The sequence below is a fragment of the Salmo trutta genome, chromosome 13, assembly GCF_901001165.1.
Source record: "Salmo trutta chromosome 13, fSalTru1.1, whole genome shotgun sequence".
NCBI lineage: Eukaryota > Metazoa > Chordata > Actinopteri > Salmoniformes > Salmonidae > Salmo > Salmo trutta.
Window position 1 is genome coordinate 12,587,537 of NC_042969.1, and position 26,815 is coordinate 12,614,351.

At 44.4% G+C, this 26,815-nt stretch overlaps 1 long non-coding RNA gene across 1 annotated transcript; it reads left to right on the forward strand.

The window, feature by feature from the left end:
* Positions 1-3,584: 3,584 nt before the first annotated feature.
* LOC115204883 (uncharacterized) lies at positions 3,585-9,248 on the forward strand. The gene is made up of 4 exons (XR_003880503.1): positions 3,585-3,667; positions 5,922-6,031; positions 8,042-8,413; positions 8,869-9,248. It is a non-coding gene; the product is annotated as an uncharacterized LOC115204883 (long non-coding RNA).
* Positions 9,249-26,815: the final 17,567 nt, after the last annotated feature.

A 26,815-nucleotide genomic window follows, 5' to 3' on the forward strand; every position in this document is an offset into this window, starting at 1 on the left:
TCCAAAGAAAAACCAACCATTTTTTTCTTTTTTGAAAGCCCATGCTCTTCCAATGAAATGTATAGGGTCATATCCAAATCCTGCTCCCAGATTGCAATTCCTATGGCTTCCACTAGATGTCAACAGTCTTTGTTCAAGGTTTCAGGCTTGTTTCTTCCCAAACAAGGAAAAATGTTGAGTTTTTGTCCTGGGAGTCAGAGTTGGAAATCAGTCTGTGCACGAAGAGGACGCGCACCCGTCTTTTTACCACCACAGAACGAAGCTGTCACTAAAGTTGGCACTGAAACCGCTCTCAACCAACTCTCAGCAAAGAAGAAAATGCTCATGCAGAAGCGGCACACCTAGTGACCGGGGACTTTAATGCAGTGAAACTTAAATCAGTTTTACCAAATGTTTGCCAGCATGTCACATGTGCAACCAGAGAAAAAAAATCCTAGACCACCTTTACTCCACACACAGAGATGCATGCGAAGCTCTCTCCCACCCTCCATTTGGCAAATCTGACCATAATTCTATCCTCCTGATTCCTGCTTACAAGCAAAAACTAAAGCAGGAAGTACCAGTGACTCGCCCAATACAGAAGGGGTCAGATGACACGGATGCTACACTACAGGACTGTTTTGCTTGCACAGACTGGAATATGTTCCGGGATTCAGCCAATGGCATTGAGGAGTACACCAATTAAGTAATCGGCTTCATCAATAAGTGCATTGACCACGTCGTCCCCACAGTGACTGTACGTACATATCCCAACCAGAAGCCATGGATTACAGGCAACATTCGCATCGAGCTAAAGGCTAGAGCAGTTGCTTTCAAGGAGTGGGAGACTAATCTGGATGCTTATAAGAAATCCTGCTATGCCGTCAGACGAACCATCAAACAAGCAAAGCGTCAATACAGGATTAAGATTGAATCCTACTACACCGGCTCAGACGCTCGTTGGATGTGGCAGTGCTTGAAAACTATTACGGATTACAAAGGGAAACCCAGACGCGAGCTGCCCAGTGATGCGAGCCTACCAGATGAGCTAAATGCCTTTTACGCTTGCTTCAAGGCAAGCAACACTGAAGCATGCACGAGAGCACCAGCTGTTCTGGATGACTGTGTGATAATGCTCTCGGTAGCCAAAACCTTTAAACAGGTCAACATTCACCAAGCCGCTGGGCCAGACGGATTACCAGGATGTGTACTCAAAGCATGCGCTGACATTTTCAACCTCTCCCTGACCGAGTTTGTAATACCTACATGTTTCAAGCAGACCACCATAGTCCCTGTGCCCAAGGAAGGAAAGGTAACCTGCCGAAATGGTAACCCGCCTCGTGGCACTCAAGTTGGTAGCCATGAAGTGCTTTGAAAGGCTGATCATGGCTCACATCAACAGCATCCTCCCATTTTTTTATTTAAAAAAAAACATTTTTTGTCATTTAGCAGACACTCTTCTCCAGAGCAACTTACAGTAGTGAATGCATACATTTCAAACATTTCATACATTTTCTTTTTCCGTACTGGTCCCCCGTGGAAATCAAACCCACAACCCTGGCGTTGCAAACAACATGCTCTACCAACTGAGCCACACGGACACCCTAGACCCACTCAAATTTGCATACTGCCCCAACAGATCCATAGATGACGCAATCTCAATCGCACTCCACACTACCCTTTCTCACCTGGACAAAAGGAACACCTATGTGAAAATGCTGTTCATTGACTACAGCTCAGCGTTCAACACCATAGTACCCATGAAGCTCATCACTAAGCTAAGGACTCTGGAACTAAACACCTCCCTCTGCAAGTGGATCCTAGACTTCCTGACAGGCCGCCCCCAGGTGGTAAGAGTAGGCAACAACACGTCTGCCAAGCTGATCCTTAACACTGGGCCCCCTCAGGGGTGTGTACTTAGTCCCCTCCTGTATTCCCTATTCACCCACGACTGCATGGTCAAACACGACTCCAACACCATCATTCAGTTTGCTGACGACACAACAGTGGTAGGCCGGATCACCGACAACGATGAGACGGCCTATAGGGAGGAGGTCAGAGAACTGGCAGTGTGGTGCCAGGACAACAACCTCTCCCTCAATATGAGCAAGACAAAGGAGCTGATCGTGGACTACAGGAAAAGGTGGGCCGAACAGGCCCCCATTGACATCAACGGGGCTGTAGTGGAGTGGGTCGAGAGTTTCAAGTTCCTTGGTGTCCACATCACCAATGAACTATCATGGTCCAAACATATCAAGACAGTCATGAAGAGGGTACGACAAAACCCTTTCCCCCTCAGGAGACTGAAAAGATTTGGCATGGGTCCCCAGATCCTCAAAAGGTTCTACAGCTGCACCATTGAGAGCATTGTGACCGGTTGCATCACCGCCTGGTATGGCAACTACTCGGCATCTGACCGTAAGGCGCTACAGAGGGTAGTGCGAATGGCCCAGTACATCACTGGGGCCAAGCTTCCTGCCATCCAGGACCTATACAATAGACAGTGTCAGAGAAAAGCCCATAAAATTGTCAGAGACTCCAGTCACCCAAGTTATAGACTGTTTTCTCTGCTACCGCACGGCAAGCGGTACCGGAGCGCCAAGTCTAGGACCAAAAGGCTCCTCAACAGCTTCTACCCCCAAGCCATAAGACTGTTGAACAATTAATAAAATGGCCACCGGACTATTTACATTGACCCCCCGCCTCCCTTTTTGTACACTACTGCTACTCGCTGTTTATTATCTATGCATAGTCACTTCACCCCTACCTACATGTACAAATTACCTCAACTTACCTGCACCCGCGCACACTGACTCGATACCGGTGCCCCCTGTATATAGCCTCATTATTGTTATTTTTATTGTGTTACTTTTTATTATTACTTTTTATTTTATTCTACTTGGTAAATATTTTCTTAACTCTTCTTGAACTGCACTGTTGGTTAAGGGCTTGTAAGTAAGCATTTCACGGTGTTGTATTCGGAGCATGTTTGATTTGATATATTTCACATGGATTTACCTGGTCAGGTGTCCTTGTACACAGTGTATATTGTCCTGGGTCAGTTTTCTGGGTTACCCACTAAAACAGGGACAGTCACTCATCGTAGCAACTTTCCTAACCCTATGCGACCAACACACAACTAATTACAGCCAATCCATCCAGGACTAAACAGCCCAGAAGCACAACACGCCATGAGCCTGTCTGAATATAAAGCAGCCTAAATGCCTCATCTTCCCCCTGTATTCAACAAAGCCTAGAACATCTATCTCCCTGACAACAATTTATGCACCGGTAAGTGCATTTCCGCCCAACACCAGCAAATTGAGTTCTGTGGGTTTAGGCTGGGTCAAGTTATTGTCATTGAAAAGAAAATTCATGCACAAACAACTAGGCAATTACCCATTTTTCTTCTGTTTTTTTCTTCTAAATTTGTCTTCTTCCCTTTGTCGTCTTGAGAAAGACAACATATGGTGTCTTGCTTTGAGAATGAGGCCAAGTGATCTGGTAACTAGAAAGAAGTGGTACACACAGATACAGACACACACACACACACACACACACACAGGCATGCATGCTCTCATAGGCACACACACACACCTGCTTCAGTGATAGTTGGTATATCAGAGACCTTTTGTAGATGTATCGAAACAGGACTAAATGAGAAGAAAGCGTCTGACCTATTTGCAAGGTAAATGTAGCCTAGTTATAGGGAACCATGAAAACCAGCTCTGCCACCGACACAGATGAAAGACTCTATTGTTCCTCCTCTAGATGAAGAGACATTTTTTCATTTTTTTCATTGTGAAACCCTTGTTCCATGAGCCTTTTATTTTAACAAAAGACAAACAGTGTCTGATTCTTATTCAGGTCTGTCTCTCACTCTGCGGTGCTGGGTAAAAACCCTGTCACCTGCTGAATATGTGACGGGCTTTGAAGTAATCAGGTAGTAGGATCTTTTTCAATTTGACTTTATTATCCTCCAATGTCATTTGTAAATGTGCTTAAAAAAATGGGTGCAGGGAGACGGCGGCTGCGGTGGTTTTTATTAGCTCTACTTTATGTTTGGCTTGTAGAGATAATTATCCACATTAGCGGTATATAGTTCTCTCTTCCAGGGTGTCTTCCTATAATGATGTATGATCTCTAAGGATTACAAACCGAGGTACTACACAAAAATGCATTATCTTGTTTTAAGTATCATCTTGTACAAACAGTCATTTATTTTCGGTGGATTGTTTGTTTGTGTTCATGTACAACAGTCCATTGCGTGAAAAGATAACAACAGATATTCAAGAGAGATCATTACCAGAAAGGAGAAGGTACCTTAGGAGAAGGAGTTTGATTGACATTAGTCAGACTAAACTCCCGTTCAGGCTTGTGCCTTAACTTCCTAGAATACCCACAGTAGTGTGTGTAGATCACATGCTTACTGAAGCCATGTAAGTCAATAGCGCTAACTGGGTAGCTAGCTAACCACGAAGAATTAACAGGTAACGTTAGCCATCTCATGTTAATGTTACCTTGCACTGTGCACATTAAACAATATGGCTAGCTGCATATAGCTAGAGGAATAATTCTGAAGTTTGCTTTATGTATATCCTGTTTGTTTGCCATGTTTTGAAACTGTACATATGTACAGTACCAGTCAAACGTTAGGACACACCTACCCATTCCAAGGTTTTTCTTTATTTTTACTATTTTCTACATTGTAGAATAATAGTGAAGATGTCAAAACAATGAAATAACACATATGGAATCAAGTAGTAACCAGCTTCACCTGGAATGCTTTTCCAGCAGTCTTGAAGGAGTTCCCACATATGCTGAGCACTTGTGGGCTGATTTTCCTTCACTCTGCGAGGCCAGGTCATCTGATGCATTGTCCTGTTGAAAAACAAATGATAGTTCCACTAAGCGAAACCAGATGGGAGGGCGTGTCGCTGCAAAATGCTGTGGTAGCCATGCTGGTTAAGTGTGCCTTGAGTTCTAAATAAATCACTGACGGTGTCAGGAATAATAATGCGACGGTTCTCTAAAAATAAATCAAATCAAGCGTGAGCTGAGTAGCTAGCCAGTAGTTTTCCATGAGCGATATTCAAACAGTCTAAATGTAGAGAACGCAATAGACAACTACATTGTAATGTGTTGTTAGCGGCTTGTGTCGGCCGGAGTAATGTTAGGATCGATTCTGCCAGTTGACTAACTAGGCTGACTAACTCAAACTTACTTCTGCTGCCTGGCTCAGTGAGAAGAGAAGGCAAGTTTGATAATTTTGATTAGTTGTAGGGTACTTTAGAATGTTGAAATTATACATATACTAAAATGCCCCCCCCCCCCATATCATGGTCATTTCTTCATACTTAATTTATTAAATTTATTATTTTTTGGACAATGGAAGCACTTCCCACCTTTTTTGTGTTATTAAGTACAGTCATTAATTTATTATCAATATTCCACCTTTACAGCACACAAAAGTAGAGAGCCCTGTGTGAAAGTCACATCAGACACCAACACCTTTCACCAACTGCAGCTCAGCAGGTCAGCTACAGAAACGCTCTGTGGTGCAGCATCGTAGCCAATAATACCTGCAGGTTAATAAGGGAGAAAGGAAAGGGGGAAACCTAGTCAGTTGTACAACTGAATGCATTCAACTGAAATGTGTCTTCCGCAATTAACCCAACCCCTCTGAATCAGAGAGGTGCGGGGGACTGCCATAATCGACATCCACGTCTTCGACGCCTGGGGAACAGTGGGTTAATTAACTGCCTTGCTCAGGGGCAGAACGACAGATTTTTACCTTGTCAGTTCGGAGATAAGATCCAGCAACCTTTCGGTTACTGGCCCAACGCTCTAATCACTAGGCTACCTGCCACTCCCGGTGCATGTGTGTGTGCGTGTGCATGTTATAGTACTGACTGTGTTGTTCTGTTGTGGATCTATGGCAGTGTCGAGGCTGGTAGCGTTGAACAAGGAGACTGTGGGAGTGGTCAGCTTTCTGGTGATCTACCCCCTCTACCTGCCACTCTTTATTCTCTTCCGGATGAGCCATAGCAAGGTGACTCACACACACCTTTATAACTCAAACATACCTTTTTAACTCAAACACACCTTTATAACTCACAAACACCTTTATAACTCAAACATACATTTATAACTCCCACACACCTTTATAACTCAAACATACCTTTATAACTCACAAACACCTTTGTAACTCACACATACCTTTATAGCTCAAACATACCTTTATAACTCACAAACACCTTTATAACTCACACATACCTTTATAACGCACACATACCTTTATAACTCACACATACCTTTATAACTCAAACATACCTTTATAACTCACACATACCTTTATAACTCAAACACACCTTTATAACTCACACATACCTTTATAACTCACAAACACCTTTATAACTCACACATACCTTTATAACGCACACATACCTTTATAACTCACACATACCTTTATAACTCAAACATACCTTTATAACTCACACATACCTTTATAACTCAAACACACCTTTATAACTCAAACATTCCTTTATAACTCAAACATACCTTTATAACTCAAACACACCATTATAACTCAAACATACCTTTATAACTCACACATACCTTTATAACTCACACATACCTTTATAACTCACACATACCTTTATAACTCAAACATACCTTTATAACTCAAACATACCTTTATAACTCACACATACCTTTATAACTCAAACATATCTTTATAACTCACTAACACCTTTATAACTCAAACATACCTTTATAACTCAAAAACACATTTATAACTCAAACACACCTTTATAACTCAAACATACCTTTATAACTCAAACACATGTATAACTCAAACACACCTTTATAACTCACAAACACCTTTATAACTCAAACATACTTTTATAACTCACAAACACACCTTTATAACTCAAACACACCTTTATAACTCACAAACACCTTTATAACTCACACATACCTTTATAACTCACACATACCTTTATAACTCAAACATACCTTTATAACTCACAAACACATTTATAACTCACACATAGCTTTATAACTCAAACATACCTTTATAACTCACAAACACCTTTATAACTCAAACATACTTTTATAACTCACAAACACACCTTTATAACTCAAACACACCTTTATAACTCACAAACATACCTTTATAACTCACACATACCTTTATAACTCACACATACCTTTATAACTCACACATACCTTTATAACTCACACATACCTTTATAACTAAAACATACCTTTATAACTCAAACATACCTTTATAACTCAAGCACACCTTTATAACTCAAACACACCTTTATAACACAAACACACCTTTATAACACAAACACACCTTTATATCTCAAACACACCTTCATAACTCAAACACACCTTTTTAACTCACACACACCCACCCTTGCATTCATCTAGACACTCGTCACACATACCTTTATAACTCACACATACCTTTATAACTCAAACATACCTTTATAACTCAAGCACACCTTTATAACTCAAACACACCTTTATAACACAAACACACCTTTATAACACAAACACACCTTTATATCTCAAACACACCTTTATAACTCAAACATACCTTTATAACTCAAACACATGTATAACTCAAACACACCTTTATAATTCAAACATACCTTTATAACTCACACATACCTTTATAACTCAAACATTCCTTTATAACTAAAACACATGTATAACTCAAACACACCTTTATAACTCAAACATACCTTTATAACTCACACATACCTTTATAACTCAAACATTCCTTTATAACTAAAACATACCTTTATAACTCAAACATACCTTTAGAACTCAAGCACACCTTTATAACTCAAACACACCTTTAGAACACAAACACACCTTTATATCTCAAACACACCTTCATAACTCAAACACACCTTTTTAACTCACACACACCCACCCTTGCATTCATCTAGACACTCGTCACATCTCCACCAAAATGCACTTGAATCCCTGAACACATCCTAACGAGTGTGTTTGTGTGTGTCGTCCCTGCGTGTGTGTTCATCAGTGTGACAGTAGAGCAGGTGTCCTCCCAGGTGGATCAAGAGTCAGGGGAGATCGATTACTTCCTGGATAACTCCATGGCAGGAAGCTCCTTCCTCATCTACAAAGGGATTCCTGGAGAGGTACGTGTGTGTAATGTACACACACTTTTTCTCTCTCTAATAGTTGTCCTCTGTTTTCTTTTTTCCTCTGTTTCTGGCTGTTCAAAATGTGTTTTCAGGTTTAAGCAGAGTTCATGCAGATAACTAACTTGCCTCTGCAAACAAAGCTCATGGCACAACGGGACCAGTATTCGGATAACCTGAGGAAGGCAGTCCGCACCAAAGGAGGAGTTGCAGGAATGAAGATCTGCAACATTACGGCAGCCACAGCTGAGGTGTTCATTTGGTGTTAGAAATTCTAATTCAAGGTCTTCTCTTTGCAATCTGAGTAGCTATTATAACTTAGTCCATTTGTGATTGTATCATCTATAACTATATACTTGTACATTGTAAAGAAAGGACCCAGCAAACAGTTCCATCTGGACACGTTTAGTCTTATTGCAGAGTAATGACATTAACATCAAGAGAGACTGCATCCTGAAATGCCTGTCTGTCTACCTCAAAGAGGACGAGAAGCTTGTCAAGTAGTACTTGGTTTGTATTGTGGATATGTCAACACGCTTTCTATGCAATCTAATGACAATTATAACAATGCTGAGGTGAAGTTTTACAAAATCGAGTGTCTAACAAAATGCACGTCAAAACCTTGAATAAAACAGAAGCCTTCGATGAATATCTGATCAGTGCTTAATTTGGTGTTTTCTTTGTGTTTGTGTTGCGTGTTCTTCAGAACTGCGACATGGCTGAGTCTGAGAAGGAGGTAGCGTAAACTGTCATGGGGATTTACGTCATCCGAGGAAGATCCAGATGACGTCAGAATTGTGGGAAGCGGAGCCTTAGGATGTGCCATGTTGTTTGGTTGATCTATGCACTCAACTTGAGCTACACACAGCACCTCAAATGCACTTTGATGTGTTCCAGAAGATTCTAATTAACTTGGATGGAAACAAGCTTTCACCAAACATCCAACCACTCAAGACCAACATTTTTCAGTGATCAACTAAAAGGAGAAAGTGGCAGTTTGCAGTCAACTGACAGAGTTTGCCCTTGTCTAGACATTGTTTAGGGCAAATGTCTGAACAGAGATGTTTATTTAACCATTATTTCACTCTTTTATGGCAGCTTTGGAGCAGTGGCTTCTTCCTTGCTGAGCAGCCTTTCAGGTTATGTCGATATAGGACTTGTTTTACTGTGGATATAGATACTTTTGTACCTGTTTCCTCCAGCATCTTTTTTTTAACCTTTATTTAACTAGGCAAGTCAGTTAAGAACAAATTGTTATTTTCAGTGATGGCCTAGGAACAGTGGGTTAACTGCCTTGTTCAGTGGCAGAACGACAGATTTGTACCTTGTCAGCTCGGGGATTCGATCTTGCCACCTTTCAACTACTAGTCAAACGCTTGAACCACTAGGCTATGCTGCCACCCCAAGGTCCTTCGCTGTTGTTCTGGGATTGATTTCCACTTTTCACACCAAAGTACCTTCATCTCTAGGAGACAGAACGTGTCTCCTTCCTGAGCGGTATGACGGCTGCGTGGTCCCATGGTGTTTATACTTGCATACTATTGTTTGTACAGATGAACGTGGTACCTTCAGGCGTTTGGAAATTGCTCCCAAGGATGAACCAGACTTGTGGAGGTCTACAATTTTTTTTCTGAGGTCTTGGCTGATTTCTTTTGATTTTCCCATGATGTCAAGTAAAGAGGCACTGAGTTTGAAGGTAGGCCTTGAAATACATCCACAGGTTCACCTCCAATTGACTCAAATTATGTCAATTAGCCTATCAGAAGTTTCTAAAGCCATGACATCGTTTTCTGGAATTGTCCAAGCTGTTTAGAGGCACAGTCAACTTAGTGTAATTAAACTTCTGACCCATTGGAATTGTGATACAGTGAATTATAAGTGAAATAATCTGTCTGTAAACAAGTTTTGGAAAAATGACTTGTGTCATGCACATAGTAGATGTCCTAACCGACTTGTCAAAACTATAATTTGTTAACAAGAAAATTGTGGAGTGGGTGAAAAAATTTGTTTTAATGACTCCAACCTAAGTGTATGTAAACTTCCGACTTCAACTGTAGGTAAGGATAAAGTGACTAGATAGTGGGATAGATAATAAACAGTAACAGCAGCGTATGTTAAGAGTCAAAAGAGATTAGTGCAAAAAGGGTCAATGCATATGTTTCGGGTAGCTATTGGTTAACTATTTAACTTACTATTTAGCAGTCTTATAGCTTGGGGGTAGAAGCTGTTCAGGGTCCTGTTGATTGCAGACTTGGTGCGTCGGTCCAGCTAGCCGTGCGGTAGCAGAGGGAACAGCCTATGACATTGGTGGCTGGAGAATTAGACAATCTTTAGGGCCTTCCTCTGACACTGCCTGGACTAGTCCTGGATGGCAGGGAGCTCGGCCATAATTATTTATGTTCATTACAGCTCATTCAGAAGAACCAGTTGATATTTTATTTAGATTTTGTTGTTTTACAATTTCAGAACTCCATTTTGTCTTGGCACAGGGCATTCTTCAAGTTTGTTCTTTGGTTTACTTGATATACTTTCTGTCTTAAAGGTTGGTAATTGAGAAAAAACACTGTCTTTTAAACATTGCACAGCTTTGTTCACTTGTAAAGTATTTCATGTACAGTGGCTTGCGAAAGTATTCACCCCCTTGGCATTTTTCCTATTTTGTTGCCTTACAACCTGGAATTAAAATTAATTTTTTTTGCGGTTTGTATCATTTGATTTACACAACATGCCTACCACTTTGAGGATTCAAAATGATTTTTATTGTGAAACAAACAAGAAATAAGACAAAAAAACGGACAACTTGAGCATCCATAACTATTCACCCCCACAAAGTCAGTACTTTGTAGAGCCACCTTTTGCAGCAATTACAACTAAAAGTCTCTTGGGGTATGTCTCTATAAGCTTGGCACATCTAGCCACTGGGATTTTTAACCATTATTTAAGGCAAAACTGCTCCAGCTACTTCAAGTTGGTTGGGCTCTGCTGGTGTACAGCAATCTTTAAGTCATACCACAGATTCTCAATTGGATTCAGGTCTGGGCTTTGACTAGGCCATTCCAAGACATTTAAATGTTTCCCCTTAAACCACTTGAGTGTTGCTTTAGCAGTATGTTTAGGGTCATTGTCCTGCTGGAAGGTGAACCACCATCCCTGTCTCAAATCTCTGGAAGACTGAAACAGGTTTCCCTCAAGAATTTCCTTGTATTTAGCGCCATCTATCATTCCTTCAGTTCTGACCAGTTTCCCAGTCCCTGCCGATAAAAAACATCCCCACAACATGATGCTGCCACCATCATGCTTCACTGTGGGGATGATGTTCTCGGGGTGATGAGAAGTTTTGGGTTTACGTCAGACATAGCATTTTACTTGATGGCCAAAAAGCTCAATTTTAGTCTCATCTGACCAGAGTACCTTCTTCCATATGTTTGGGGAGTCTCCCACATGCCTTTTGGTGAACACCAAACGTGTTTGCTTATTTTTTTCTTAAAGAAATTGCTTTTTTCTGGCCACTCTTCCGTAAAGCCCAGCTCTGTGGAGAGTGCGGTTTAAAGTGGTCCTATAGACAGATACTCCAATCTCCGCTGTGGAGCTTTGCAGCTCCTTCAGGGTTATCTTTGGTCTCTTTGTTGCCTCTCTGATGGGCAGCCTTCTCTTGGCAGGTTTGTTTTGGTGCCATATTCGTTGTATTTTTTACAATGGATTTAATGGTGCTCCATGGGATGTTCAATTATATGTATATCCTAGCTTCTGGGCCTGAGTAACAGGCAGTTTACTTTGGGCACGTCTTTCATCCGAACTTCCGAACACTGCCCCCTAGCCTTAAGAGGTTTTAAATTAATGGTGCTCCGTGGGATGTTCAAAGTTATATTTTTTTATAACCCAACCCTGATCTGTACTTCTCCACAACTTTGTCCCTGACCTGTTTGGTGAGCTCCTTGGTCTTCATGGTGCCGCTTGCTTGGTGGTGCCCCTTGCTTAGTGGTGTTGCAGACTCTGGGGCCTTTCAGAACAGGTGTATATATACTGAGATCATGTGACAGATCATGTGACACTTAGCTTGCACACAAGTGTACTTTATTTAATTAATTATGCGACTTCTGAAGGTAATTGGTTGCACCAGATCTTATTTAGGGGCTATAATAACAAAGGGGGTGTACACATATCCACGCACCACTTTTCCGATGTAATTTTTATTTTGAAGTATTTTTTTTCATTTAACCACACCAATTTGGACTATTTTGTGTATGTCCATTACATGAAACTCAAATAAAAATACATTTAAATGACAGGTTGTAATGCAACAAAATAGGAAAAACGTCAAGAGGGATGAATACTTTTGCAAGGCACTGTAGTGATTACCTGGCCCTTTTTGTCTTACATAGCAGGATCATTTCCATGTGCCATTTCTATCAACAGTTCACATCATCTGCCCAATTTGAAGGAAGCAGACATTTGAGAGATTCAGTGAATAGAATTTTTGTTGGAAGTTGTTTCAATTGAATCCTCAATGACTACCTCTGTTTGTTATGCTACCGTATGTGGGAAGGAACTGCAATAACTGTTTTGTAACCAGTTTGAGTATGATTTACACGATTGAATTGTATGGACATTTTACACAAAATGACAATGGGCACAACTAACATAGATACAGTGTGTTGGTATCACAACAGCACATTTTGTTTATCCAAATGAATTAAATCAGGTCAATATTAAAGATTTGATTTATGTTGGATTTAGACAGGGCTTAGACTCATGGGTTAAGTTGGAATTATTTAAATCATTTAGAAATTCGAAATTCAACACATATTTAAAATGCGTTCATCTCATGTTTTATGTTTATGAGCTTGTGGGTGCCAAGCAGTGAGATCCAGAGGTCAGGGTCCTAAGCATAGCAGCAGATGGTGGATGGTTTGTGTTTAATTATTGCCGGTCGACAGGCTGAGATGAACTAGGCTTGTAAACGCTGCTACCCAGTGATCAATCTAATGTTTGGAGCATTTATAAAACTCCCTATTATCTCCCACATCTTCCTCTAATGCATGCATCTCACATGGCCATCCTCACTCCTTCTTCACCCCACTCACACTCCATCCTCCTCACTCTCATAACAATGTACCTATACAAGAGCGCATTTATATGCTAATAGACTCGGTAGCACCACTGGTGTGGTGGTGGCCATAGTGTGTGTGTGTGTGTGTGTGTGTGTGTGTGTGTGTGTGTGTGTGTGTGTGATGCAGGGCTGCCTCAGTACACGATCAACAGCACAACACTGTCATTAGATAGTCTAGCCCAGCGGTTAAGAGCGTTGGGCCAGAAATCAAAAGGTCACTGGTTTGAGTCCTCGAGCCAACTAGATGAAAAATCTGTCAGTGTGCCCTTGAGCAAGAAACTTAACCCTTAACCCAGAACATCTGCTAAATGACTAAAATGAAAAACGTTTCAGTACAACCAGGCCTGTGTTTAACTCCAGATAAATATTTGAACACAATGATGTTCATAACAGGTTGTTGAAAGTCAACGCTGGAATATTACAGTGCGATAATATTGCTTACAGAAAAAAAATGCCTGAACAGCAAATCCGGACATTCGTTACAAATGCAGACACACAGTCAAATGACCCTCTTATAGCCAAGGGTGTGTATGTTGTGGTAGTGTGTATGTGGTGGTGTGTTCCTATGCTTTGAGTGTATGGCAGACCATGAACTAACTTACTGATCAGCTATTTATAATTCTTGAAACAGACAGTGTTCAAAATGTTTATGGCTAAGTTTAGGCATAACATCCGGATTTTGAAGTTTAGGGTTAAGTTTAGGCATTAACTCCAAATGGTTAAGGTTTGAGATAGATTGCTGTTTTAAGCCTATCTCTGGATTTGAACTTGCAACCTTTTGAATCAGAGGTAGATGCTAATGAAAATCCCCGTCCACAACGCCCAAGCAAAACCAGAACCTACACTCCCTGCTGCCCCTAGTGGTCGGTTTCCACATCATCTCCCGACGTCCTCCGACATGGATGGACGTCGAATACTGACTTGTATCACGGGTGACCTGGCTGCGACAGACAATCTGATAGATATACAGATAGCGAGAGGGATGGATGGAGGAATGGAGGGATGGGGGGGATAGGGGGAAACAGATGCTGGCTGATCTTCCCCCTCCCTGGAGCGAGGGAGAGATTGGGCTCAATGGACACAGGATTAGTGTAATGTAAGACCATCCTGCCAACTGCTGCTGCTGTGCTCTCTCTCTGTGCGTGATTTGTGTGCATGTTTGTGTGTGTGTTGTTGTGTGTGTCTTTCTGCGTGCATGCCCTCGTGCTTGTTTGTGTACATGTGTCTGTGTGTATGCGTATATGTGTGTGTGTCTGTGTACGCTCCCTGTGTATGTGTGATTCCCATTGACTATCTAATCCGAGAGGCTGCTGGAAGAACAAGCGTGTCTGAGTTCTTGTCACTCCTGATTGGCAAAAGCCGGCAAAAACACCCACAAACTCACCATCACAGCCTTGGCATCAGAAGCCAAGGATGCCACGCTGTCACGACCAAAGACTCCCTCCATCTGTCCGCATACTTTCAAAATTTTAGTAGCAACTTCGTTTCTATCTCACGTTTCCACTGTAAACATAGTAGATGTCTTATTTTTTTTTTTAAAGAGATAAAGCCAAGTTATTTTTCAAAAGAGCAGCAGAGGGCATTTGAAGCCATCGGACATAGTTTCAGTGAAGATGTAGTAATGAATCAAGCAGCTCACCAACTACTAGAACCAACACAGCAGAAACAACCTCTAAACTATTGTTATTTTCCATCGTCTTGTCTGGCGTGTGTGTGTGTGTGTGTGTGTGTGTGTGTGTGTGTGTGTGTGTGTGTGTGTGTGTGTGTGTGTGTGTGTGTGTGTGTGTGTGTGTGTGTGTGCGTGTGCGTGTGCGTGTGTGTGTGTGCGTGAGTGTGAGAGAGAGAGTGTGATTGAGTGCAAGTATATTAAAGAGTCACTGCTTCACGCCGTTTTAAAGTCATACACACACACCCCGCTGCCCCACTGCAATCCCATAGATCAATAGTGTTTAAGCAGAAAGCTAGGAACTAGTGGGGGGGAGCTAGGTGAGGGAAGTGAGAGTGTGCTCTAAATGCCACAGGGCTAATTAAGGATTATTCAGGATGAACTCCTTTTCTTTAAAAGGAACAAAATGGGCCCCGCGAGGGTCTGACACAGAATGGCTCCCCAATGCCTCTGCCATCTGTGATTCAGGGGCAGGCCAGTGAAACTGCATACACACAGAGAACCAAACAAATAAAGAAGCTGGTGTTTCTTCTACCAGTGTTAACATTCAAAAGCATCTGTCTGAACACTGAATACCCATATAAAACTATTTGTATATACCAATTAAACAGCTGGGCATTTCCATGTAAAAAGGACCCATGAGCACCAACATGGGACGTTTATAGGAGCATGTCAAATTGGTTTTCAAATGAAAGCTAAGAGTCTATATATTTTTTTTTATGAAAGCATATAAACATTTTTCTAACATTTTCTATCCCCAAAAAATTGGATGAAGCAAAAGCTTTGATTTGTATGGAAACAGATGGGAAAAAAGAGAAGGAATCCGCACACTGCTCTTGATAGTATCACTGATCTTTAACCCTCCTGTTGTGTTCGTTTAATGTTAATTAATTCTGTGTTCCCGGTCCAAAATGACCGCCCATTATAGCTGATTATAAATCCACAATAGTACATATGTTATCACCTAATGTTGTGTTAGATATATTTATCAACTTAAGTTCTTGTGAACATTACAACGTTTTGAACTTCTATTTGCTATTTATGTTCTGTAGGCTTCATTGACCTGAGCTCATACAACTAGTTTTTAAGTAAAAAAAGCATACTGTATGGATTAGGTTGACTATAACAAATACTCAGATGAAACATATTGTGCAATTTATCACAGACTACTTTGTGTCAAAGTTTAACAAGCACGTTTGTTTTGAAACCATTTCAAATGTTTAAATAGTGGCACAAAATAACATCTGTTGTGTTTCCGGTCAAAACTGACCGTTATGATTTTATTAGTAAAGAAAGGACATCGGCCCAAAACTACACATTAAAACCTGACCATATTTCAAGATGAATGTCTGAACAAATTAAAGAACAACAGTAACAATAACAGTATTACTAACAATAACAAAAACATTCAAATGTTCACAATCTGTCAATCAATGGTGGTTACATTTTGTGTGTTCTCATGCACATGTTGGACAATACGTGGTGGTTGCTGCATGTGCCTTGCAAATATATGCACTGCATTTATGGCACATAATGCTCGTTTTGACATCTCTTGGTGCACACAGATTGCACCTCCTTCCTTTTGTCTCTTCTGTCTCTGGCGGCTGTAGATCTTGCTTCTGGCCCTTGTATATCTCTCACCAATCCAGCAGAGCATGGTGTTTGAAGAAGGTGTTGGCACCTTTGAATGAGGGGTGCCACCATGGCATTCCCCAACTCTTCTAGGAATAGTCTCCTCTTGAAGAATTTCCCCTGCTTCCAGCCTGGATTCACCTCCATCCACACCAGGAACGCGTTGTAGGCCGACACATCCAGGATGTTGAAGAACACCCACATGGGCCAACGTGCCGTCATCCTCTTACAAGAGTATGGGCCGGTAACCTGTGAAAAATTGCATCAAAGCGTTGTTTTAATTTACCACATCTAAAACATATTTACATATTCAAATGAATAGAATTGACTCCATATTGTTCACAAATTCATTTCACCAAACAACAACATGTCTTATTTTTATGGTGCAGATAAAACAATCTGGTAATAGAAAAAAAAGTACATGAGACTTGAAAGATAAAAAGTAACATCATTTATCATGTTTTTCAGCTCATCTTTGTTCCTGTTGTAATCCAGGACAGCGTTGGACTTCTTGTCCTCCCTGGTACTCACAGCAGCATCCCTGTGCAGAGTTGTCATCAGGAGCACATTCTTCTTTTTCTTCGGGCAGTAGGACACAAGAGTGTGTGTATCGGTGAAGGAACATTTTGAGGAAAAACGATCCCTGTCCTTGTGAGTAAGGCAGGAGGCAACTCTGACTTGTTCCTTCTGACCGTCCCCAACATGGTCATTTTCTTTTGGAGCAGCTCCTGAAATTGTCACATGCTATGTTGTGCCCCTGGAGACCTGCAGTCATTTCCGGGACCACCCGCTTCCCCTGGTTCCTTTCCGCAACACCGTCTGTCACGGTTGTCGTAGGATGAAGGAGCGGACCAAAGCGCAGCGTGTGTATCGTTGCACATTTTCTTTATTAGGACTGTGGGCCTTCTCAGGAGGTTCCGGACTGTGGGCCTTCTCAGGAGGTTCCGGACTGTGGGCCTTCTCAGGAGGTTCCGGACTGTGGGCCGTCTCAGGAGGTTACGGACTGTGGGCCGTCTCAGGAGGTTACGGACTGTGGGCCATCTCAGGAGGTTACGGACTGTAAAACGTCGCCGGAAGCTCTGGACTGGGAACTGCCGCCGGAAGCTCTGGACTGGGAACTGTCACCGGAAGCTCTGGACTGGGAACTGTCACCGGGAGCTCTGGACTGGGAACTGTCGCCAGAAGCTCTGGACTGGGAATGCGCACTGGAGGCCTGATGCGTGGGGCTGGCACAGGTGGCGCCAGACTGGTAACACGCACCTCAGGGCGAGTGCGTGGTCGCAAATGGTTCTTTCAAATGGACATTGATCCCAAGCGTACTTCCAAAGGACAACACAGTCAAGGTATTGGAGTGGCCATCACAAAGCCCTGACCTCAATCCTTTAGAATATTTGTGGGCAGTACTGAAAAAGCATGTGCGAGCAAGTAGGCCTACAAACCTGACTCAGTTACACCAGCTCTGTCAGGAGCAATGGGCCAAAATTCACCCAAATTCACCTAACTCCTCCGCGCACCGAAACCAGTCGTCCACCGCAGGAGCCTCGGTCTGACTCTGATGCTAAGGAGCCAGAACCGGCTGATACCCCAGTACACACTGGAAGGGGGAGAGGTTAGTGGAGGAGTGGCAGAGCGAGTTCTGGGCCATCTCTGCCCAGGGCACGAACGCCGCCCACTCCCCCGGCCGTTCCTGGCAATAAGACCTCAGAAACCTACCCACATCCTGGTTAACTCTCTCCACCTGCCTGTTACTCTCGGGGTGAAAACTCTCGGGCTGATCGAGACCCCCAGACGTTCCATGAACTCCCTCCAGACCCTCTAAGTGAACTGGGGACCCCGATCAGACACTCTGTCCTAAGGCACCCCGTAGTGCCGGAAGACATGTGTAAACAAGGCCTCGGCAGTCTGTAGGGCCGTAGGGAGACCGAGGCAGAGGGAGGAGACGGCAGGACTTAGAAAAACGGTCCACAACGACCAGGATCGTGGTGTTACCCTGTGAGGGAGGAAGATCAGTAAGGAAATCCACCGACAGGTGTGACCACGGCCGTTGTGGAACGGGTAAGGGGTGTAGCTTACCTCTGGGCAGGTGCTTAGGAGCCTTACACTGGGCGCACACTGAACAGAAGGAAACATAAACCCTCACGTCCTTAGCTAAAGTAGGACACCAGTACTTCCCACTCAGACAGCGCACCATCCAACCGATGCCTGGATGACCAGAGGAGGGTGACGTGTGGGCCCAATAGATCAGCCGGTCACGGACAGCAGACGGAACGTACAGACGCCCAGCGGGACACTGGAGGGGAGTGGGCTCTGCACGCAGTGCCTGCTCAATGTCCACATCCAGCTCCCACACTACCAGCACCACCAGGCAGGAGGCCGGGAGTATGGGGGTGGGATCCATGGGCCGCTCCTCTGTGTCATACAGCCGGGACAGTGCGTCTGCCTTGGCGTTCTGGGAACCTGGTCTGTAAGAGAGGGTGAAAACAAAATGGTTGAAAAACATGGCCCACCTTGCCTGGCGAGGGTTCAGTCTCCTCGCTGCACGGATGTACTCCAGATTGCGGTGGTCAGTCCAGATGAGAAAAGGGTGTTAAGCCCCCTCAAGCCTATGTCTCCACGCCTTCAGAGCTTTGACGACAGACAACAGCTCCCGGTCCCCCACGTTATAGTTTCGCTTTGGTGGCGTACCCGAGCGATGAGAGAGCACGGCTCCTATCCCAGCCTCGGAAGCGTCCACCTCCACTATGAACGCCAAAGAGGGATCCGGATGAGCCAGCATGGGAGCCGAGGTACACAGAGCCCTCATGTGACCAAAAGCCCTGTCCGCCTCAGCCGACCACTGCAAACGTATCGGTCCCCCCTTCAGCAGTGAGGTAATGGGAGCCGCCACCTGACCAAAACCCTGGATAAACCTCTGGTAGTAATTGGCAAACCCTAGAAACCGCTGCACCTCCTTTACCGTGGTGGGAGTCGGCCAATTACGCACGGCTGAAATGCGGTCACTCTCCATCTCCACCCCTGAGGTGGAAATGCAGTACCCTACGAAAGAGACGGACTGTTGAAAGAACAGGCATTTCTCAGCCTTGACGTACAGGTCATGCTCCAACAGACGACCAAGCACCCTGTGCACCAGGGACACATGCTCGGCGCGTGTAGCGGAGTATATCAGAATGTCATCAATATACACCACTACACCCTGCCCGTGCAGGTCCCTGAAAACCTTGTCTACAAAGGCTTGGAAGACTGATGGAGCATTCATCAACCCGTACGGCATGACGAGGTACTCATAATGCCCTGAGGTAGTACTGAAAGCGTCTTCCACTCGTCTCCCTCCCGGATACGCACCAGGTTGTAAGCGCTCCTGAGATCTAGTTTGGTGAAGAAGCGCGCCCCATGCATTGACTCAATCGCTGTGGCTATGAGAGGTAGCGGGTAACTGCACCTCACAGTGATCTGGTTTAGACCTCGATAGTCAATACACAGGCGCAGACCTCCCTCTTTCTTCTTCACAAAAAAGAAACTCGAGTAGGCGGGTGAAGTGGAGGACCGAATCTACCCCTGACGCAAGGATTCGGAGACATATGTTTCCATAGCCGTCGTCTCCGCCTGTGACAGGGGATACACGTGACTCCTGGGAAGTGCCAGGAGATTTATCACACAATCTCCCCGTCGATGGGGTGGTAATTGAGTCGCCTTCTTTTTGGAGAAGGCGAGAGCCAAATAGGCATATTCAGGGGGGATGCGCACAGTGGAAACCTGGTCTGGACTCTCCACTGTAGTAGCACCAACTGAAACCCCTAAACATCTACCCGAGCACTCTCGCGACCACCCCGTGAGAGCCCTCTGTTGCCATGAGACAGTGGGGTCATGACAAGCTAACCAGGGCAGGCCTAGCACCACGGGAAATGCAGGAGAATCAATAAGAAAGAGACTGATTCTCTCCTTGTGATCCCCCTACGTCACCAGGCCCAGGGGAGCGGTGGCCTCCCTAATCAACCCTGACCCTAATGGTCGACTGTCTAAGGCGTGAACGGGGAAGGGCACAGCCACAGGAACAATGGGGATCCCTAAACTATGGGCGAACAATTTGTCTATAAAATTCCCAGCCGCGCCTGAATCGACGTGCACCTTTTGCTGGGAATGCGGGGAAAATTCAGGAAAAGTGACATACAAAAACATGTGTGCAACAGAGGGCTCTGGCTGAGAATGGTGCCGGCTCACCTGGGGTGACCCCAGAGTGCCCTGCCTACTGCCTCGATCCCCAGAGGAACCAACCCGGCACCGACCAGCAGTGTGACCTCTGCGGCCACAGATGGTGCACGCGACGGAACCTCCTTCGATCTCCCTGCGCACAGCACCTCCCAGCTCCATGGGCATCGGAGCGGTGGTGCTGGGGGATGGAACCGACAGACCCCGCTCTGGACGTCCGCGGGTAGCTAGCAGGTTATCCAACCGAATAGACAGGTCCACCAGCTGGTTGAAGGTGAGGGTGGTGTCCCTGCACCGCCCTCGCGCAAATTGCAGTGATAGTGGTCGATCAGGTCGGTCACTTTATCCCGCGCCGGCGACCAGGGTCCGAAAGTCCACGGTGAACTCCTGGACACTCCTCGTCCCCTGCCTCAGGTGGTAGAGACGTTCACCCGCCGCTCTACCTCTCGGGCGGGTGGTCAAAGACTGCCCGGAAACGGCGGGTGAAATCCTCGAAATGGTCCAGCGCCGCGTCTCCTCCCCACACGGCGTTGGCCCACTCCAGGGCTTTCCCTGAGAGACATGAGACGAGGGTGGACACCCTCTCATGGCCCAAAGGATCCAGGTGGATGGTTGCCAGGTAGAGCTCTAACTGCAATAGGAAACCCTGGCAGCGTGCAGCCGTCCCGCCGTACTCCCGGGGAAGGGCGAGACGAAGCCCACTTGGACCGGGTGAAGGGGAGGCGAGTAGTGGAGGCCCTGGTTGTGCTGGGGGAGGCGCTGTAGGAACTCCCTGTCTCTCCCAGCGGTTCATGGTTTGGACAACGCGGTCCATGGCGGCGCCGAGATGGTGGATCATCGCCGCATGCTCCTGGACGCGCTGCTCGATCCCTATACCAGGGGCACCTGCTCCTGCTGACTCCATATGGTGGTGTGGGATTCTGTAAGGGGTGCGTAACTGGTGGCAGTGAAGTCAGACGCAGGAGAGCAGAACTAGGTAATAGCCGGAGCCGTTTAACACAAAAACCAACGGCATAAAAATACAACAGAATATGGGTACAAAAAACCCGATGCGCACCTGTAAACAAGTGCACAAGCACTTACAAACAAACAATCCCACACAAAGACATGGGGGGGAACAGAGGGTTAAATACACAACAAATAATGAGGGAAATGGAAACCAGGTGTGTAGGAAAACAAGACAAAACAAATGGAATATGAAAAGTGGATCGACGATGGCTAGAAGACTGCCGAACGCCGCCCAAACAAGGAGAGGAAACGACTTCGGTGGAAGTCGTGACACACATCTATGATTGGTTCAGATTTTGTCTGGTCCGGATTCGAATAATAGCCAGTGTTTAGAATAACAACCACATATGCAAAATGAGGATATTGCATATTTCTACCTGTACTTATTCAGGATACATCACCATGAAGAGAATTATATTATTATCCATAAATATGTATTTCTGTGTAGTACAGATCAGGGACCAATGGTGTAATTCCGTTACCATAATTGCATTACCAGATGTAAATCCACTTATCCTATTGTAGTTCAATAACCAAAACATTTCTTGAAATCAATGGTGGACATTATTTGGGCTATAGCAAGATAAAATAACCCCCGATGTCTGAATGAAATGTTGCCTATTCACATCTCATTTGTTGCCTGACTACAATATTTTCTCTTGATACGTTAATAAATACATTCTGTGTTAATTTTGACATGTTTACCTGCCTGCAATACCCACTGTAGTGTGTGTAGATCGCAACCCAATAGTAAAGCCATAAGGCTAACTGGCTGGCTAGCCACGAAGAATTGGTAGATTCTCGTGTCCCAACTCCTACCCTCTCACTTCAAAAAATACAATCTGACAGTGAGGATGGTGACCAGGGCTGACTGCGTGCTAATATCAGCCAACCACAACTGATCACCTGTAGTCACTGGGAAGTCCCACAAGAGATACTCTCTCAGTGCTTCCTCCCGCTACCGCCGTCTAGCTGCCCTCCTCTGGAAAGATATCCTCCTAGCTGTCGGGTCAATGTATCATCCGGACGTTTATTTGTAGCATAGCTAGCACCAGGTTACATTGACATGCTTTACCAGGGTTGCTGTGTAGTAGCCCATATACCCTTCGATCATGACAAGTGATAGCTTAGCTAGCCAGGTAACTTAAGCAGCTTGCTAAATAACCGTGGATGATGACTTGGGATAGCTACTGCACGAGCAGCAAGTTACCTTTTGCTAGTATACCTTTTGCTAGTATATTAGCTATCTATGTGAATGTTCTATATCAGCATTATGTTAAACATGTTGCAAGTTATTGCATATAATACAAACACAAGTAGTGTCTTGCTAAAGTTATTTAGATTAGCTAGCTACTTTCGCTAACCAAATTTCTGTGCAGCAATTGATGATGCATATTGACTCTAAAAGGTCAAAAGTAATGCAGAAGCATGGGAGTGTAATGTAAAATGTATGCGTTCTCCACACTCTTGTCCTATTAAGAATGTACTCTAGAGAATGCCCTCGAAGAACACCTTCAGAGCATGGGAGTGTGGAGCATGGTAGTATGCATATTGAGAAACACTCAAGTTGTCATGTCATAGCTGACACCCCATTCTTTCTGCAAACATCTTTGAATCGTAATTCATAGTTTTTGGACAACGTTGTCGCATAAAAAGAACCAAGGCCAATTTTTTAATAGTAATTTTGTTACTAAATTTTGCATTCTGCACACTTCTTCCAATAATTGTGTTTTTGTAACATTTTCTGTAAATTGTTCAAAATACTCCTTTTGCATAGATTTGTATGGGTTGTTAAACTTTGAAATCAATGGTTTTTGTTTGGCATACATTTTAAAGTCAAAGCGTAATTCTGTTACCTTTCAATTGCCCAGCTGCATTTCAAATTAGGAAATCAAGGGTTTGACAAATGTGGCCTTTTGCTGTTGTTGTTTTTCCCAGTATGAACTCTTCCAAAAACATGACCCCCAACACACTCTCCTGGCCATTTGTGACAAACAAGCTCAAGGGCCAAGCACTTTGCCAGATCCTAACTCTTTACTACTACAGTGTTTACCCAACACTTTATCTCTACGATTTACAGCACAACATAGTAGAGCAACAGGTAAATGTAAAGATACGGCTGCGGATTGACATTTTAGGAAGACAGAGAGAGAGAGAGAGAGAGAGAGAGAGAGAGGAGAGAGAGAGAGAGAGAGAGGGGGGGGGGGGGGGAGGGGGGGAGAGGGAGAGAGAGAGAGAGAGAGAGGAGGAGGGGGGAGAGAGAGAGAGAGAAAGAGACAGAGAAGAGTGAGAGAGAGAGAGAGAGAGAGAGAGAGAGCGAGAGAGGGGAGAGAGAGAGGGAGGGGGGGAGAGAGAGAGAGAGAGAGAGAGAGAGGGAGAGAGAGAGAGGGAGAGAGAGAGAGAGAGAGAGATGGGGGGAGAGAGAGAGAGAGGGGGGGGAGGGGGGAGAGAGAGAGGGGGGGAGAGAGAGAGAGAGAGAGAGGGGGGGGAGAGAGAGAGAAACAAACACCGGATGGCTTGGGCTAGCCCACGCTGTTCCTTGTCATTTTGCCAGCCTGGCTCTTTGATGTGGCTTGGCTTCGGACATTAATCATTGATGACTCTGGAGAGCATGGGTCTCCTGTGTGTGTGTGTGCGTGTGTGTGTATGTGTGTGTGTGTGTGTGTGTGTGTTACTGCCAGCAGTTATATACAGTCATGGCTTTTGTGCAGTGGACACTATGGATTACAGAGTCTCAGGGGAAATCTGAGCCCCTCATATCAGCAGTACCCTCCCTCTATCATATTAACCCCACAGAGACACAGATACACACACACACAGGTGGTCCGCTGTGACACTGATAACCATCTGTGAATAAATATATAGGCTCTGGTGTATCTGTCTGTTTATGCGTAAGTATGCTTGTGTGTGTTTGTCCTGCATGCTGTTATAATGTGTAGATATTTAGGAGTTTACCTCATCCTGTGTATGTGTTTATATTTGTGCCCACCCATGTCCATGTCTGTCTGTGTGTGTGTGTGTGTTTTTGTATCCAGCCATGCCCATGTCTGTCTCTGTGTGTGTGTGTGTCCGCCCATGTCCATGTCTGTCTGTGTGTGTGTGTGTGTGTGTGTGTGTGTGTGTGTGTGTGTGTGTGTGTGTGTGTGTGTGTGTGTGTGTGTGTGTGTGTGTGTGTGTGTGTGTGTGTGTGTGTGTGTGTGTGTGTGTGTGCGTGCGTGCGTGCGTGTGTGTACGTTATGTGTCCGTGTGTTTCAGAGAAATGTGAGAATCCTTGAGTTGTGGTGCATAGACTTAGTGTCTGACAGCCGGGCCCATGGGGAAAGCCTTATCCTGACACCTCGGAGACACAGAAGAAAAAGCATAAACACACTTTTTCTCTGTGGAGATGCACCACTGGCTAAAAATAACCCTGAGGTTCACCACGCGTTGTTACTCCTCGCCGCCTACAAGTTAGAAAATATAATCACGCTTGCCACTGTCTATTCTCAGACCACACGGTTTCAAGAAATCGAGAGCACTAATCACCTCCTTTCTCCCCACTTAAACAGCGTCAATTCGAGTAAAGATTATTAAAGAATGTGTTCTCAATCGTCGTATATCATATAAACACCCCATTCTGTCACTTCTCCTGACTTTTCAGTCAACCTCTATGCATTTTCTTCTCATCTGCTACACGCTAAATAAAGCTATAAGCTAAAACAAACTGTGTTGACATCCTATTTATGGCCATCTACATATCCCTCAGAAGATGAACATGACCGGAATAAGTTGTGTTAAGAAGATAAAAGTATGCTACCTATGTAGACCAGTGGCATGTCTTTATAGAAGCCAGGCTGCCCCAAAAAAATAATTATGTTACTTTAATATCAATTTCATCTGAGCGAGGGAAACAGCGCCCTCTAAAGCCCACACAGTTCTGTGGTGTCGTCTGTCATCTGCGGCGTCGTGCTATCACTATGCGCCGTGCAGCCGAGCAGACTGGGTAAAAAATGACAGATGCATTAAGATGTAATGGGGCGGTCAGTAAAACAAACCTTTGCATCAGAGCATTGCTCTGTCTGCCACATCTCCAGTATCATCAGGACGCTGACTTTGACAGATCGGCCACTCGCCTTTCAATGACAGCCATAGAGAGACAGAAAGAAAAAAGAGAGGGGGGCAGCAATGTCTCTTAATCTGTAGACCCCATTACTTTGAAAGTAGAAAACAATGAAATAAAGAATAGAGAGAGAGAGAGAGAGAGAGAGAGAGAGAGAGAGAGAGAGAGAGAGAGAGAGAGAGACAGAGAGACAGAGAGACAGAGAGACAGAGAGAGAGAGAGAGAGAGAGAGAGAGAGAGAGAGAGAGAGAGAGAGAGAGAGAGAGAGATAATGGGCTTGTTTTGAGGTTTCATTTTGAGTCACTCAACTTTTTCTCGCGGAGAGCAGGGGGAACAATGCCGGAGCTCACTCACCGGGACTATCTTGATTGCCACAGTAACAGCTCTTCTTGTCCAAGGGCCAATCGGGCGCCTCTTTGTCAATAAAGAAGGTGAGTAGCAGCCTCTCTGGCTGGAGTGACCCGCCACAATTGCTACTTGACCTGTGTCACATCCCAGGCGCGAGAAAATACACACGCCGGTAGAGAGAATACTCACTGTCAAGTCAACAGCAAACACCCACCAGACACCATGTATAGGGAATAATACACAGCCTCGTGTCACTTCACTTGGTACGAGAAACAGAGAACTGCAACAGAAGACGACTCCAGAACAAGGTGATACAGACTACGAATGACTGCCATTTACACACGCTGAGCGATTGAAGTAGACTGAATAATAACACAGACTGTCTGCTGCTTTTATGTTCCATTGAGGTTTTTTGTGTGCATACAAATACTTGCTTGTTGATACTCACGCAGAGCTTTTACACACAGCAAGAAACAGGCACAATGCATTGTGGGCGTTGTGGTGACACACCTGGATCTCTGGGGGTCCAATGGGATCCCACGTTTTCTGATAACAAGACAGATGTCTGACTGATAATTTTCTCA